This window comes from Garra rufa, chromosome 20, assembly GCF_049309525.1.
Source record: "Garra rufa chromosome 20, GarRuf1.0, whole genome shotgun sequence".
Lineage (NCBI taxonomy): Eukaryota > Metazoa > Chordata > Actinopteri > Cypriniformes > Cyprinidae > Garra > Garra rufa.
In genome coordinates this window covers 1258290-1276106 of record NC_133380.1, presented here as the reverse complement: position 1 = coordinate 1276106, position 17817 = coordinate 1258290, and positions in this window count along the sequence as shown.

The window sequence follows — 17817 nt, the reverse complement described above, 5'->3', positions numbered from 1 at the left end:
AGATTAATTTTTTTAATCTAGATTAATCTAGATTAAGTCTTGAAATTAATCTAGATTAATCTAGATTAAAATGGCTAATTTGAATTCTGATGAAGGCATTCAGAATATGTGTGCTACCCAAATAATGACTAAAAGTAAGTCTTTGAGAACGGGTTTCTCAAGCCAGGTGGCGCATTAGACCAGGCGCTCATCTCCTGTTTCCAAAATGCATTACAAACTGCTTGACAATTGCATTTACAACACAATTAACTATACAAACTTGTGTAACCAAGTACTTCTGCGCAAAAGGCTGTACGACGTGCGCGTTCCAGTAAAATACACAGGCGCGCGGGTATGGATAGCCTATCTGCGTGCATAGTCTTCCAATAAACTGCGTTGCTTTTAAAAGCGTCAATTCAGTTGTTGCATATAGTTTAATGTCTTTATTTCGGGATTATCAAAGTAAATTATAACTCAAACTTGAGATTTTACTGGGGCACAGCATATTTTCACTGGGGCACGTGCCCCAGTAAAAAGGGTCTAGCAACGCACGCACCTGCCCTGAAGCGGCTTCATAACTGCATCCATGTCTGCACGTCTCATTTGATGTGGTCATTTCACAGAAGTTGAAGACTTGTTCTCGCCCCCTACAGTGCAATTCAACTAGATATACGTCATCCGCGCTAAAATATCAAGGTGAAAGTCATCATATCTTGCGTAGTTTAGACCCAGCTCCCAACCCAACTTTGAGAATAGATTAACGGCGATATTTTTTTTATCGCGCGATATGAGTCTCACGTTAACGCAGCACGTTAACGCCGATAACGGCCCACCACTAATATATATATATATATATATATATATATATATATATATATATATATACATACATACATACATTACATTATAAATATACAAAATCCTCATGAAAACTTCCTGGCTATGGTGCCCTCCAGTGTTAAGGATGAATAAAACATAAATTATTTGTAAGGATTTAACGCCTGTGTATGGTCAATGTTATTGTGATATTGTGACACCCCTAAAACTATATTTAATTTTTAAATAATGCAATTACTGTCAATATCAGTATATCACAACACCCCTAGTTCAGTGTTGCAAAGAGCAGTGAATACTAGGCACAGTACTCTGTAGAAATTAAATCCATTTAGCATCAGCTTGCAATTAAGCTGGTGAAGAGGAGGCAGCAGACCTGTGAGACTGGCTTCAACTGCTCAACAAATGTTTGTTCCACAGCTATTTAGCTGACCTGGGAATGACCTGAGGCCCAAAGCCCAATCCTGCTCTCTGCAGATATTTATCAATCTGAGAAATACCTCTGTTCTTTACCAGATGAGCCACATCCTCTACTGTGTCAAGCATTTGGGACTTTGGAGCCACAGATCCTTTCATATCCATCTCTAAACAGATCTTTGTGTGTGTCTAATATTTCAGAGAGGGATGCATTTCCCACTGGCTTCTCTTTCAAGCTACCAATTTCCACCGCCGGCCTAGCTAAGCAGGTCTGTCCCATTTCACTACAATCAATGGAAGTGTCCACTGTCCTTTGTACTTCACCGGGACCTGGAGTTCACCCAATACTGGGATTTAGTTCCCAGCATATGATGTGAGGTGAATTGATGTGACTTTTGAGTCTCTCAGTTTGTCTTTGTATATATTCAGGGACCAAAAGAAGGCAAGCTCCTGTGTCTAGCCATATAGTAACTTCCTTTCCATTCATCTGTAGATCAATGCAGATATCATCTGCCTTATCTGGGGCTGAATACAGAGTAAACAGCTCACTGTCCCCTGTGCATTTTGCCTCATGTACACAATCTGTCGCATACTGAGCTTGCCTGTGTATCGTATATCTCCTACATACTCCTACAAGCAAATGTCTTGTTTAACCACGATTACAGCATTTCTTATTGCTGAATTAACATTCATTTAGCGGGTGGATCCTGTTTATTATTGCCACCACGTTGGTAGCAGGTATTTATTTGTGGCACCAGTGTGGCAACTTCAACATCCCACATACAGTGCTTTTCTTTAATACTATATTTAATGTATTCCAATTTCCTGTGCAGTTACCCTAGTTTCATTCAGTGTGTTAATTTCAGTGTAGGGCAGCGTCACAGGCTTTCTTATAAGTCATGTCTTTGTCTGATAGGACTGTCTGTGATAAGCTTTCACTGCAAGTATGTCATCTAAAAATGTCCCAAAACCTACATGAATCTGTAAGCTGTTCAGAAAAAAAAATATCTAAATCAATGTGAAAATAAGAACATAGAGATGTGTATCTTGTATTTTATTGTGGGTAAAAAAACGGAATAAGGGTAGGATTCATCTTTGTATAGAAATAAGATTTAGTCCACAAATTAACTTGGTTCCATAAAGTATTAATGTATTAATGCAAATACCTTTTTTCTTTTAAAATCATTATGAAACAGAAAACATTTCAAAATTATCTTGTTTTCTGCATGAATGGCCCATATAATAATGCTGCCTTCATATTCGTTCGGAAATTACCTACTTCCCACTTCTGAAGTTTTACTCACAAGTGATTTACTCACAAGTTGTGTTCAAGTGATTAGTTGTAGGAAAGAACAGGGATAATGGAGGTTCGCCTATTCATGAGTTTAATCTTGTCTCTTTCATAGAGAAATCTTAGTAAAGCCAAAAGGTACAGAAGATATTTAGTCAACAGGTTTTGAATAAAATGTCCCACATAAACTGTCATCAAGCTGGCTGACAATACTGAAATTTAGTCAAATAAATACTGTTTTCACTGTATTGTTCCCTCAGGGAACCATGGTTACATACGTAACCTGGGACGTTCCATTCCCGGGAACTTCGAGCTGCGTCAGAAATGCTATGGGGAACGAGATGCCCACGCCTCCAGAATTCCAAGTCCCTGCCTAGGAAGAGCTAGGGCAAGAGAACAGAGGAGCCAGGCTGGCTCTAAGGACAGATAGTAAAACCTGACAAAGGTGAGAGGTGTGGACCAATCCGCAGCGTTGCAGATGTCCTGACAGGAGCACCTGCCAGGAGGGCTATAGAGGCAGCCATGCCTCGGGTAGAGTGAGCCTTGGCCCCCAGGCGAGAGGGGAGACCAGAGGACTCAAGGGAAGTAGAAATGGCATCAACGATCCATCTGCTAAAAGTCTGTTTGAAGCCGGATGCCCTTACTTAAGGGGTCCGAGACAAACAAGTAGCTGATCCGCCTTGTGCATTATACTTCTGCTGGTCAGGCTCCATGAATGGAGGAGGACAGAAGGCCTAGAGTACGTGGGCTGCGGTACTGAGGAAGGGACCTTAGGGACATACCCCGCTCGAGGGTACAAAAATACTTTGGCCAGACCGGGCGTAAAGTGAAGATAAGAGGGGGCCAAGAAAAGGGCCTGCAGGTCCCCGACTCTCCAGAGAGACGAGAAGGGCTTTTCGAGAAGAAGCGTAGTCTTTATCATGAGCATACGATCAGAGATCCGTATATATGCTCGAAGGGGAGGTCTACAGAGAACTTCAGGTACCACAGCAAGGTCCCAGGTGGAACGCGAGGTGGCACTCGAGGCCTCCGCCTTAGCGCACCGTGGAGGAAACTTATAACAAGGGGGTCCTTGCCCACTGAAAGGTCACCAAGAGGGGCATGGTAGGCCGAAAAGCCGCCACGTTAAGGCTTCAGGGTGGAGTGGGTTAACCCTGCAGAGAAGCGAGCCAGCAGGAACTCCAGGACTGTACCAGACGGGCAGTTCACAGGTTCGAGCTGGTGGTCTCTGCACCAAGAGGTGGAGAGTCTCTACCTCAGGACATATAGTTTCCTCATAGAGGGAGCTCTGGACTGGAGGGTGGTCTCTACAACCTCAGTTGAGGGACCCAAAGCTATGAGTTGTGCCCCCTAGGGGGCCACACCCACAGCTTCCACCTATCCGGAACTCCCGGGAGAAGAGCGATCGAGGGACAGTGTACAGACGCAGCCTCGGCCACGTCTGCACCAAGGCATCCAGCCCCAGGGGAGCTGGATGAAACGGAGAGAACCAGAGGGGACATTGCGATATCATCTGAGTTGCAAAGATGTCCCCTTAGCCTGCCAAAAATTCTCCATATTTGCTCCACCACCTCAGGGTGAAGCATTTATTCCCTGAAATCGCAGGGTAGCCAGAGCTGCATCCATATACTTCACGAACGTATGGAGTGAGAGTGCTAGGCCGAAGGGAAGAACCCGATATTGGTACGCTTTGCCCCTGAAAGCGAACCTCAGGAACTTCCTGTGTTGAGGAAGGATGGGGACATGGAACTTCAGCCTTTTGGCTGAGTGGTTAAACCGCTGCAGAACTAAAATGGGGCACAGCCCCCCCCCCCATCCTTCTTGGGAACAATGAAGTACCGGCTGTAGAACCCGGTTCCCTATCCTGGGGAGGGACCACCTCAATGGCCTCCTTCCTCAGAGGGGACATTACTTCTTGCTTCGTGACCAGAGCCTGCTCGGGGCCCACCAAGGTGGAAAATACCCTGCCAAACGGCCGCCGTAGCATGTCGAAATGGATATAGTACCCTTTTTCTACAGTGCTCAGGACCCACGTAGACACATATGACAGTAGTTTCCACGCTGCTCAATATTCTACTGAGGGAATCAGCCTCTCGAGACTGACCTCCGGTGCTAGTCGAACCCCTAGTTTGGTGTCCTGTAACGGCGACCCGGCAGGAGGCACCTGAACTAGCTGCTCTAGGGACACCCGCCCGTAGGGGTGGCGAGTTCCCCAACTCCGCTACATTACCGGGCAGAAGGACCGGAGGAATGTGCTCGCTGGAGACTGCCATGCCCTGTAACACTGGCAGGGGTAGCTGACAAATCTCCTGAGGGCCCCGAGGAGAGACGGACACCGTGTAATGCGGTGTAACCCGCTCCCCCCGGTAGGGGCTACCCTCACTGGTCCCGGTGTACACCTGTAAGGACCACTTGGTTGAGGACTTCTTTGACTCCATCTCAGAAGTCCCTAGAGCGCTGCCGACCCCGGTCCCTGGACAGGGGAGCGCGAGAGGCAACGCTCTGTTTCAGAGCCTCCCGATAGGGGAGCTACACGGGTGGGGCTGCTCACGCCCAGCAGCCCCAGAGACAATGACACGGCGGGGAAGGAACCGCTTTTTACGCAATTCTTTTTTAATACATCAGTTTCCTTGTCTTCGTCTAGCTCTTAGAGCAGGTCCGTCTAGTAGGGTTGTCACGATACCATAAAAATGACTTACGATACTATACCAGCTGACGTATCGCGATACCAAGTAGTATCACGATACCATGCAGTATTCTGTTCGTTTATAATTCAATTCTACAAAATGAATCTAAATTTCATAAATAAAATAAAAATGTAAATGAAAACAGACAAGATTTTTCTCTGAATACTTCACTATTGTGAATGAATGACTGGCTGTTATCCATGAAATCATGTAAACGAAACTCATCTTAGCACCGCACAGAAGCTGCATGGAGTGACATTTAGATGTGGTGTCTATACATGTACACTGTACTTATAATTGCATAAGTAATGTCATAAGATTAATGTTTAAATACAAAACTCTGAATATAGAAATATGTTGGAAAAAAATGTAATGTGATGGGAAACTTAAAACATCCAGCAGGTGGCAGCAGTGTTCATGATTGAATCACTGAGTCATTCAAACGATTCTTTCAAAACAGCTGAATCATTCAGGGGCGAATCAAATGACTTTTTATGAATGGCTTAGTGAATCAGAGATTTGCCCAAACCAACGCGGATTCGGATTCGAACACAAAAACGAAACTACAACATCTTTTTCGTGTCATATTGCCAGTGATGGGCAAGCTACTTGGAAAATGTAGTGAGCTAAGCTAACAGTTACTCTTCATTAAATGAAGCTTAACTACACTAAAGCTACAGCCTTGGGTAATGTAGCAAGCTAAGCTACAGCATCATGGCAAAAGTAGTTCACTACATCTAAGCTATTTTTTAAAATTTCATTTTTCTATTGAACCAACATCATACAAAGTCAGTGCTCTCTCAGTGATCAATTAAATTGTCAGTCATACAGGCATGCAAGTTCAGTTTAATTGTTTATTCAACCACTCTTCCAAACCAATTTGGCAACAAAAATCTGTATCATGTACAGGGCTGGATTTATCTCATATTCTGGGGGGTTGAATTCTTTCTTGAAAAAAATAAAAACAAAAAAGCAATGGCACCAGTTTCACAATATTAAACGAATAAAACAGGGAAAACACAAAATTTGTAAATAAAATAATTTTATACATATTATTGAATAACATAGTTTATATATGAATGGGTGTTCGTCAACTGATTGCATGTCGTCAGAGTTTACAGTGTTGACAGCTTCGTAAAAAATAGCCTAAAGGAAGCACTGTAGATTTGTTGTATATAGCTACTAAAATATGACAGACCGCACAAAAACAGCACTTTAATTTACTGCCGTGTTTGAACAAAGATAGTGATTGATTTCATGAATACAGGAGCCTGGTTTTTTTAATTGTCAGAATCTATAGTACATAACAAATACAAAAATAAAAAGAAATCACAAACTTTTGCAGTCAAGACTGTGAATAAAAGACAAGTGTGGAATGAAAGCCAGATTTGGCCCAGACTCTGTTACTATCTGGGAAGCAAAGCTAAATTCTATTGTAAATTTGTTAACTGACAGTAAGAATATAACCGAATCAAGCGGCTATTTTCGTTTGCAGAAGGTAAAACGCATTAACGTAAATTGTAAGTCTTTGAGAGGAAAAATTAAACCGACAGGTCACAGCGGCTAGGCCTATAAGTCACATTTTATTATATTCTGAAATAAACAGGCCTACATCGTAATGTTATGACATTATTTCCCTCACTCCACAACAAATCCTTTAACTTTAATCTTATTAAGAACAGAACGATGATGAAATAAATAAATAAATAAATTTGCCTAAACAATCCATGACCGGTGGTCATGCTGAACTGCATGTAATACACACTATTTAAATTGACTAGTGTAGCTTTTGGGTGACTGTGTTTTATTTTTCAAATGAACATAGTGTACACACGTAAGACACCAGCGCGATCAAACAGCTGAATATCATATTCTGTCATGTTGGTCATAGTAAAGGCATAATTTGCTACTGCAAAATCCAAAGCAGTTTGAAGTATTCAGAATATTAGCAAAGATTATTATAATTCGTTTAGACTAGAACACGGTTTCATTCTTATTTTGCTATGGAACCTGGTCGTTTTTTGTTTGTTTGTTTGTTTTTACTAACGAACCGAAATATTTTGCCTTTCGCCATGAATTTGACACCCACTCTCTGCCCATCTCGTACTTCTGAGTTTGAGATCTTCCCAGAGCACTAGCCTGCTTCAAATACTAAAATCAAGGCGCCCATCACTAGTTCTAATACTACGTTTTGCATTGCAGATTATAGTTTTCTGTTGCTATGTGGGCGCTCAGTTTTTTTCTGACATTTAGCTAAAATATCGACAACAAAAGTCTCGACAACAAGTGTTAGACTAAGACACACTTTTCTCATCTCTTCGAATGCAAAAAAAAACATTAGCCTTTATAAATACAGTGCTGTGTTATAAATACAGAAAACATGTACTTTCAATCAACACTTCTTTATTTACCTCAAGTCTGCAAACACGCTGAGATGCTTCAAACTGCGTGCCGCACTTCATTCACGAGAGAGGCGGGAGGAATAATACGGTTTGACTGACAGTTTAATGAGCCAATGGCATCAAGAGGTTTAGTGGCGGTGGCGTTGCTTACTGACCCAGGATCAGTGATCCGTAGCAGTTATATTTCCGATTTGAGCTTAAAGTATAGAACAATATATAGCTTGTAGCTTTTGTTGACGCTACCGCGTTACTTGATCAAAATAATAGCTTAGCTACTGAAAAGCTATTTGATTCAGAAAACAGCGACGCTACCACCACGCTACTGAGAAATGTAGTTAAGCTAGTAGCGTCACTACATGTAGCGACGCTACTGCCCAACACTGCATATTGCTGAACTGCAGGAGAATTTTTGCTTGCATATCTTGAAATGTGTAAGTTAGCAGCTTCTATATTAAAACATATTCATTTATAATGTTTTATGTTGTTTTTTATATTGTAGTATTTCAGCGAGAATCAGACAATTTAAGAGAGTCTATTAGAAGTTAGAACACTTCTACAGACGTACATTCCAAGAGGCCCGTCATAAATCTGACGTTTCATAGCTGGCGCCAGAACGCCAGCCTGAAGCAGACCTAACTAACCAAGAACTTGCAAAATTAACACAAAGACACTTCTTCATAATCAAATCCTTCGAATAAGGAGATTGTCAAATTTGGAGCAAGTAACCAAGATTAATGGTCAAAGAGATGCACATTTTGAACATCACATGATTAAAGTCCTTAGCGATATGGTTGGTTTTCCCCCACACACAGGACACAACGGAAATTCCTTCCCTAAACTTTTGACCTCCCAGCTTAGAGAACAGACCCTCACAGAAGGGCACAGAAAACTGCCTATATGCATATATACATATGCACCCAAAATTATGCTTAAAGGACTCATGAGCAACTCATCATTTCTCTGCATAATTTCCTATTCATATATGTAACCCATACATTTGTCTATTATGTTTTAATCACTCATTGTGTATGTCCCTTTTGATAACTCTTGAATAGTTTAATGGTTTATATTGATGTTTGATATGTCTGAGTTGGAAATTGCATTCTCAAAATGTTCCTGTAATTCAATTCTTTGCGAAATGTATTATAGTCTTGTTATAGAAATCATGTCCAAATTTATCTCTGCAAAGAGCGGGAATTTGGGATCACGGGACTAATAAGATAACATTGTGATTTGTGGTTTGGAAGGTGGAACCAGCAGCCCACCGGAGTTCAGCCAATGTTCTAATTGGTCAAGACATCATTTTGGGAGGTGTCCAAAGGCTGAGTTTAAATACCAAGGACACCCTCAAATCTCTCTCTTATCTCTTTACTATAAGCTCTCTTACGTCCCTCACGCCGCGTCTCGACGCCGCCTGGCCTGCATGCCAGCCTCCTCATCTAAAGGAAACATGAGGAGATCATTCCACTTCTGTTTTTTTCTTTAATCCTTTTTATTTCTTTCCGTTGAGAGTTTCGTTTCTAGTTAAGTTTGTGCAAGCCGCGACCGACCTAAACGTCTGCGCTGACCTCAACTTCAACAGCACGCAACTCTCATATCCAGCCAACGCCCAAGCCTTCACAAAGGACCACAGAACCAACCAATCAGCAACCTCGGGAAAGCCCCCTTTCTGAAGCGACGCAACTAAAGGAATTCCCAAAGGCAACGCGCAAGTAACCTCCAGAATCTTACTGAACTGGTGCATTTTGATATAAAGTTTAATAACCTCTTTGAGAGACTCAATACTAGGGTTAATTAAGTGATTGATGGTTGATCAGGTCTAAGCAACATATTGCTAACTTGGGACTTCATATTTTCATTCCTTTAAACTCATTCTTTCCTCACTTTCTCTTTCTGCAACCTGTGTGAATGCGTGTGTTTATGTTAGTTTAGTTTGTATGTGTTAGGTTTATCCATTAAAATCATATTTTTATTAGAAAAGATAAGTATCTTGTGTTTTGTGCTTACAAGTTACTGCCTTAAACTGCTGATTTTGCTACTGTGCTAATATATAGTGTTTTCACTATATGCTGGATAGTAATATCCATCGCAGAGTTTCTGTTACGGCTTGTGAATGAATCGCAGGTCGACTCTTGAACAGCCGTAAAACAGCGATTCTGTAGAAATTCCCTATTGAATCATATTCGATTTCCCTTTGAGCTAAATTATAAATTATTATGTAATTAATCCCTATTACAATCTTACATATAATTGGTGGAGAACGCGAGGCAGTTTAATCTAAGTTGTAAGCACAAACAAGTTATTTAATATTTTCTATTTCTGTGGATGAGAGCGTCTGAGTCTAGACTGCATGTGCGTGTGTGTGTGACGTAAGCAGCGCGGCCGCCCGCTTGAATGAATGAAACCTAGAGTGAATGCAGAGGGCTGTAACTCGATACCGCCTCTCTATTTTTAAACTGTAGTAAGTTAGTTTAAAGTTAACGTCTGAGATCGTACAATAAGGTCGAAATTGAGCGTGTCCCTCATTTTCTGCAATGTCTTATTTATAGTTGAATTAATGTCATTGCGTGTTCCAGTGCCATTCAATTGCTATAATCCCGGCAGGGAATCTCAGGCACCGTTAGCTGAACGGAACTAAACTGCAGTAATTAAAAAGTAAAATTAAATCGACAAAAGGAATAGTTTGAGCGTATTCCTCAATCTATTTTAAAGGCCTTATTATTCATAGTTTAATTGTCAATGCGTGTTCCATTGTCAAAGCAACTATGTAATTTGACTCCCCTGGTTAAACATTAGAAATAATGCTTGCCTGTTTGTGTCTGTTCACTAAGTGAAACAGTGCGATTTAAACGGGAGTGTTTTAAATCTTGATCAAGTAAAGTTTAACTCTAAACAACAGCGAATAAAACCTGTTGTGTCTACGTGCTCAGAGAAACTGGCACGGAGATTTATGATCCGCCGAGATCATTTATTATTTTGTTTCCTCATTTGCAGCGCCAAGCTGCCACTTAAATAAAGTTTAAATCCAACTCTGAACGAACTAAGAGTTTAAAGCGCCACATCGCAAAACCAACTAGAAGTGATGTTGTTATGTATATAGTGTTGAAATGCGCTGCCATTTCATGTAACATGCTTAACTGAACTTGCAATGTAATGTTCCATGTGCGTAGCCCACTATTGTTTGTTTTGGTTGCCGTAGCTACGGTGGTGACTCGGAAGTCTTAACCTACTTCCGGAGCAACTCTGAACTGCGCGCGCAGCACATTGACGTCATACCATAAACAAACTCCACGGTGTTGCTAAGCTAACGAAACTGTTGCTTTTACATTGAAGTCTATGCTAAAGATTAGCCTCAAAGGTTAGCAGTTAGCATTAACATCCAGTGGTTGAATACAGTGTGTGTGGGCAAAGCTAAAGTGATTTAACCCTTTAAACCTCTGAACTAATACACCTGTTGGTCTATTTTTTCTGTCCTATTTCTCAATTTTCTAACTTTACCACTTTATAGGCATTTTACTAGAAAGGGGAATATTACTTCACAATTATTAATTGTGACAAATTCAAATTTAATTCAAACATTAAATTTATTTGGACTCATTTGAATTTCCTCATCTGGTCATTTCATATGATCATTATTTCTAGTATTCTCTCTTTTAGGTCAATAATTTTAGGTACTAATAAGCCTTGAACTTTGAAAGTTAAGGTTAAATTATTTGTACCTAATTGATTTGTTACCCCTATCAACAGATTCTATTCAGAATCACACTTACTCATTTCTTTAATTGCGTTTTTACCCCTATTGCTTCCTTTCTTGGTTATACAATTAACCTCCATTTTTATTTTATTTTATTTGTTTATTTATTTTGTGTTTTTCCTCATGCACTTAATTTCATTTTGATTATTTTGCCATTTATTACTTTTAATTTCATTCTACTTTACCTTTCTCCTTTACCTCCTTGTATCCTAGCTCGGGAACGACACACCTGAGCTTTAATAGGAGACATTGTTATCCCTCGCTACGAGTTCAAATAAATTAGAAAGACAACTCTCTTTCACTCAAATTTTATTGGTGTTTCATTAGTTGTGCAGCAACTATAAACAACACGCTACTCGTAGTCGGGTATAACAGCCACGCAGCCTGTGAGTGGACCCGATCCACTCAATTTGCTGAGTCTCCTTCCCTTCCCTTCTACCCAAGTCTCTCCTGCTTTCTTCTTTACTCCTCACATTCGCTTAGACCTGTAAGAACCATCAATCGATTCTAAGTGAATGAAATGCAAAATCTTGTCAAAGAACAGTAATCATCCTTATGAATTCGATTGTAATCAAACCCTCCTTCGTTCTTCCTAACCTCCCTGAATTTGAAAACGCATTCCAAATTTTTGCATCTCATCCCATACTGAGATCAATTTTTAGAGTTAAGTGTTGAACACCAGTCGCTTTCGAAGCCTCCTTGGTAAGTGGTCCAACTGTAAGGTGTTCGGTGTCAATCCTGTCAGACTAAGAAAAGAGATACCAGCATTATTATTATATTCTCACGTCTCGAACAGAGATATAATAATATTGTTTACCTTTTTACAAAATCTAAGCAACATTCCTCCCATTGGAAAAGGGAATTGTTTTATTTCACTGAAGTGTTTTCACCTTTTTCTCTTGTTTTCTTTCCTCTTCCTCATTAGAGTGACGAAGTCTTCACATCCCTAGTCTACCTAGACACCCTGAGACCAACACTATCATCGCCACACTTCATTAGGGGTTCACAATCACTGACACAACACTTAGTTGTCCCATCACACATAGGCTTCTACCTCACACAGATCTGTGTCAGTCTCCCTTCTCCTCAGCGTGCAAACATGCCACAGACTGCAGATCCCCTTGCCCACGGGGAAGATGTGAACACTTGGCTGAGAGGCATGACGGACAGCCTCACCCCCAAGACCTTTGAACTGTTATTATTCTTAATGAGAAGGTTCCTGACACAAGATTCAAGCCAGAACAACAACCACGAGGAGCTAGTCAAAATCACCAGCTCCCTAAGCGATGCCTTCACAACCCAGCTGAAACTGAGCGACAAGCACATCACCCATCTTCAAGAGGAGCTGTCACGTGCTCAACGCCGCATAGACAAGCTGGAAGTGAAAGTTCAAGATCAACTCAAAGCACCCAACGAGAGGGAGCAGGAAACAACGGAACAAGTTAAAAAGCTCCAAGCAGCCCTGGCAACAGCTCAACTTGACCAGCAACAAGCAAAGGCTGCCCAGAGAGACCTGGTAAACAGACTCCAGTATGCCGAACAGCTACTAGATAAAGCCAAGAACGACATCAGCAACAAGAATGCTGAAATCAGTGCCTTAGAAAACCACCTTGAAAGGTACAGCACTGAAATAGACAATCTGACCCCACATCTAGACAATGCCAACAATGAGCTCTACGTGGTCAGAAAAGAGTTAAAATATGCTTATGAGCTGGAACAAGAGCCAAGAAGATCGAAGCATATCTCAGCCTCACCACTGCTGAGCAGAGCTAAGTCTCACATCCAAGAACTGACATCCAACGAAGGAAGTGAAGCGCCACCTCCCGAAACATCACTAGCCTTCGCCACACAGCTCTTTCCTGCCACTGAAAGCAGAAACCCCATCCAAGCAGACCTTGGAGCTGCACATGGGTTGACCATCAAAGACCTCAACAAGCTGTCTAAGAGCATCAGCCAGTTTGACCCGAACTCCAAAGAGGGCCACGACATCCAGGCCCACCTGCAAGATATTAATTTTCATTTAGAAATGAGACCTCATGTGACTGACAGAGACAGGTTGTACCTCCTAAGAGCAACGTCAAGTGTCGAAGTACGAAACTTCATAGATAGACAACTCAGTCACACAAAGTCAAACTACCAGCTACTTTGTGAGGTCCTGATCAAAGAGTTTACAGACCCTGAGTCTGAATATGGACTGTTAACTGCCTTGGAGACCAAACAAGGTCGACAAGAGACACCAAAAGCCTACTATAACCGGCTCCGAAAAGCCTACTTCGGTGCACACAACAAACCTGACCTTGAAGAAGAGGTGAGCTTCAAAAGCCTTTTTCTGAAAAATCTGCACCCTGGAGTCAGTCGTCACCTCGGCGTCATGGCCTGTCCGCGCTCCATGACCATCCAACAGTTGCGCGATCTAACACAGAAGGTCTACACCAAGCAAAAGTTGACCTCAAAGAAAGGTAACAAAACCTCCACACTCTTGAACTCTGTAACCGAAGACTCACGCCTTGCACTGGACGACACCCAGTGGCATCACAACACCCGAGTCTTCCATCAAAAGCAAAGAGAACGTGAGCCCCATGTCCGCAACAGCTATCAGCCCAACTGCTGGGAAAAGCCATGGGACCAGCCATACTTCTCAAGAAACCCAAAAGAAAGGATCAGCTGGAAACCTAACTGGACGTGCAAAGCCAAACGACCGGCTTGTCCAACAACAACTAGAGTGGGTAAGCAAAGACAGAACCCACATCAGCACCACTTAGACACCCACAGTGCTAAGTCTACACAAGAACAAGACTGTTCACCCTCAGAAGACATGGAACAAGTCATGAAACAACTGAAAGAGTTCCTTGAAAACCAGCTAGACACAAATGACTAGAAACAGAAGTCATGCTCGCTGTGACCAGCGACAGAACGGAAGGCCGACAATCACCTGGTACACCACCGCATCAGAGATGACAAGCACCTGTTCAACAACCACCCAGAACAAACAAGTCTCTCACGGCCAACCGCTGATGAAAACTCTGAGGTACCAAAGAACATCACCTCAGTTACCCATCACTTCCAAAGAAACTGTCAAATGAACTTCAACTCCATGAACCACATTCATGTCTGTGCAACAGCAACCACTAAAGCACAGAAGGTCAGAAAGTCTGCCACAACCAGAAGGCATCACAAGTGAAATGCAACATAGGAGACAAAGTTTTGCACCCCAGCTTCACACAGCCATGCCAAACTACCTCCGACTGTCTGCTAAAGAACTTCCTGCCTTGCTGGACTGACCCCCATCTGAACACACCCTCATCCAAGCCAAGGATGCAGAGAGCATCTTCACCGACCTACAAGAAAAGGGGGAGCCAAAACAGACTGAAACAGATCTGACCATACATACACTACACAATTAACATTCACAACCCAGCAGGTAACCACACCTACTGATAACACCTTTGACAAACTTATTCTTTCCACGAGTAGAATATTCAAATCTCAGCTTAACATAGTTTTACATCCACCAGGAAGGAACATGCAACTATCCTCACCCCAGGTAGAACACCTGACACTATGTTAAGGTACATGACACATCAGCTGCACCTGCCATCCTAGCTCAATAGTACTCGCAACCCTGACTAGGAAAACCCGCAGCTAATTTTCTTTGTTTTGTTTTTTTTTCCTCTTGCCTATTGCTTTCCTTCCCCTCTTGCTTTAGCAGGTGAAACTCCTAGCCACCCTACAAGGGTCAAAGGTCTGATATTAGGATTGACTTGCCACACCTAATATCCGCAAGCCATTCTAAACTGAATGGGAGCCAGAGAGCTCCATGCAAGATAGGTCAAATCATTTTACCACAGATGTCACCAGAACGTCTCTAAATTTAAAACCTTAAATAAACAAACAAATTTAATCACAAAATTTGATCAAAGCATCATTATACGAGAACAAATTTGAACAACAATTTCTATGTGAATTCGACCATTTTCCAGGTACTACATGTACCCGAATAACGTAATGCCATGCACCGGTACAGTAACTGTCCTGGAAGTGTTGTCTTGTTGTTTGCTGTGTTTCTGCCTGCTTCTTCTGCCTTTGTTTCTCCAGCGCTCGTCGATGTCTTCTGCCAACAACACATCACCGATCGAAAGGGGGATATGTAGTATTTCAGCGAGAATCAGACAATTTAAGAGAGTCTATTAGAAGTTAGAACACTTCTACAGACGTACATTCCAAGAGGCCCGTCATAAATCTGACGTTTCATAGCTGGCGCCAGAACGCCAGCCTGAAGCAGACCTAACTAACCAAGAACTTGCAAAATTAACACAAAGACACTTCTTCATAATCAAATCCTTCGAATAAGGAGATTGTCAAATTTGGAGCAAGTAACCAAGATTAATGGTCAAAGAGATGCACATTTTGAACATCACATGATTAAAGTCCTTAGCGATATGGTTGGTTTTCCCCCACACACAGGACACAACGGAAATTCCTTCCCTAAACTTTTGACCTCCCAGCTTAGAGAACAGACCCTCACAGAAGGGCACAGAAAACTGCCTATATGCATATATACATATGCACCCAAAATTATGCTTAAAGGACTCATGAGCAACTCATCATTTCTCTGCATAATTTCCTATTCATATATGTAACCCATACATTTGTCTATTATGTTTTAATCACTCATTGTGTATGTCCCTTTTGATAACTCTTGAATAGTTTAATGGTTTATATTGATGTTTGATATGTCTGAGTTGGAAATCGCATTCTCAAAATGTTCCTGTAATTCAATTCTTTGCGAAATGTATTATAGTCTTGTTATAGAAATCATGTCCAAATTTATCTCTGCAAAGAGCGGGAATTTGGGATCACGGGACTAATAAGATAACATTGTGATTTGTGGTTTGGAAGGTGGAACCAGCAGCCCACCGGAGTTCAGCCAATGTTCTAATTGGTCAAGACATCATTTTGGGAGGTGTCCAAAGGCTGAGTTTAAATACCAAGGACACCCTCAAATCTCTCTCTTATCTCTTTACTATAAGCTCTCTTACGTCCCTCACGCCGCGTCTCGACGCCGCCTGGCCTGCATGCCAGCCTCCTCATCTAAAGGAAACATGAGGAGATCATTCCACTTCTGTTTTTTTCTTTAATCCTTTTTATTTCTTTCCGTTGAGAGTTTCGTTTCTAGTTAAGTTTGTGCAAGCCGCGACCGACCTAAACGTCTGCGCTGACCTCAACTTCAACAGCACGCAACTCTCATATCCAGCCAACGCCCAAGCCTTCACAAAGGACCACAGAACCAACCAATCAGCAACCTCGGGAAAGCCCCCTTTCTGAAGCGACGCAACTAAAGGAATTCCCAAAGGCAACGCGCAAGTAACCTCCAGAATCTTACTGAACTGGTGCATTTTGATATAAAGTTTAATAACCTCTTTGAGAGACTCAATACTAGGGTTAATTAAGTGATTGATGGTTGATCAGGTCTAAGCAACATATTGCTAACTTGGGACTTCATATTTTCATTCCTTTAAACTCATTCTTTCCTCACTTTCTCTTTCTGCAACCTGTGTGAATGCGTGTGTTTATGTTAGTTTAGTTTGTATGTGTTAGGTTTATCCATTAAAATCATATTTTTATTAGAAAAGATAAGTATCTTGTGTTTTGTGCTTACAAGTTACTGCCTTAAACTGCTGATTTTGCTACTGTGCTAATATATAGTGTTTTCACTATATGCTGGATAGTAATATCCATCGCAGAGTTTCTGTTACGGCTTGTGAATGAATCGCAGGTCGACTCTTGAACAGCCGTAAAACAGCGATTCTGTAGAAATTCCCTATTGAATCATATTCGATTTCCCTTTGAGCTAAATTATAAATTATTATGTAATTAATCCCTATTACAATCTTACAATATATATATAATGATTGATAAGAACCAAGTGCAAAGCCACTATGTTAATGAATGGAATTGCATTCGTGATCGCAAAGAAGCTTCCAGAAACAAATTATTACACCTGTTCTAAAATTGGGCAAATGAATAAAAATACGAAAATACTTTATTGTAAAACATTTTGATGTTTAATAAGTGATTCTTGAGTGGCTATTTTTTAAATAGCTTTAGACGGTCTGAATATCAGACCCTCTCTTCTGATAAACTGCAGCATGAACAACGACGTGCGCATGCACCTTCTCATTTCAAACTGAACTGAAGTGTTGGGAAACACTGAATTACACGGCCTGTACTACACAAAGCACAACAGAAGGACATTTTGGCAATCAAGTTGTAATGTTTCTTCTGGCATGCATGTTCAAATGAACGTTTTCAACAGTGTTCCTGCCGTGCATACAACGTATCTTATGGTACTACCGTTTCAAAAATGCAATGGCACCGCGGGTATTTTTAAGCTTTAGTATCGCGATACTACCGTAGTACCGGTATACCGTGCAACCCTACCGTCTAGTACGC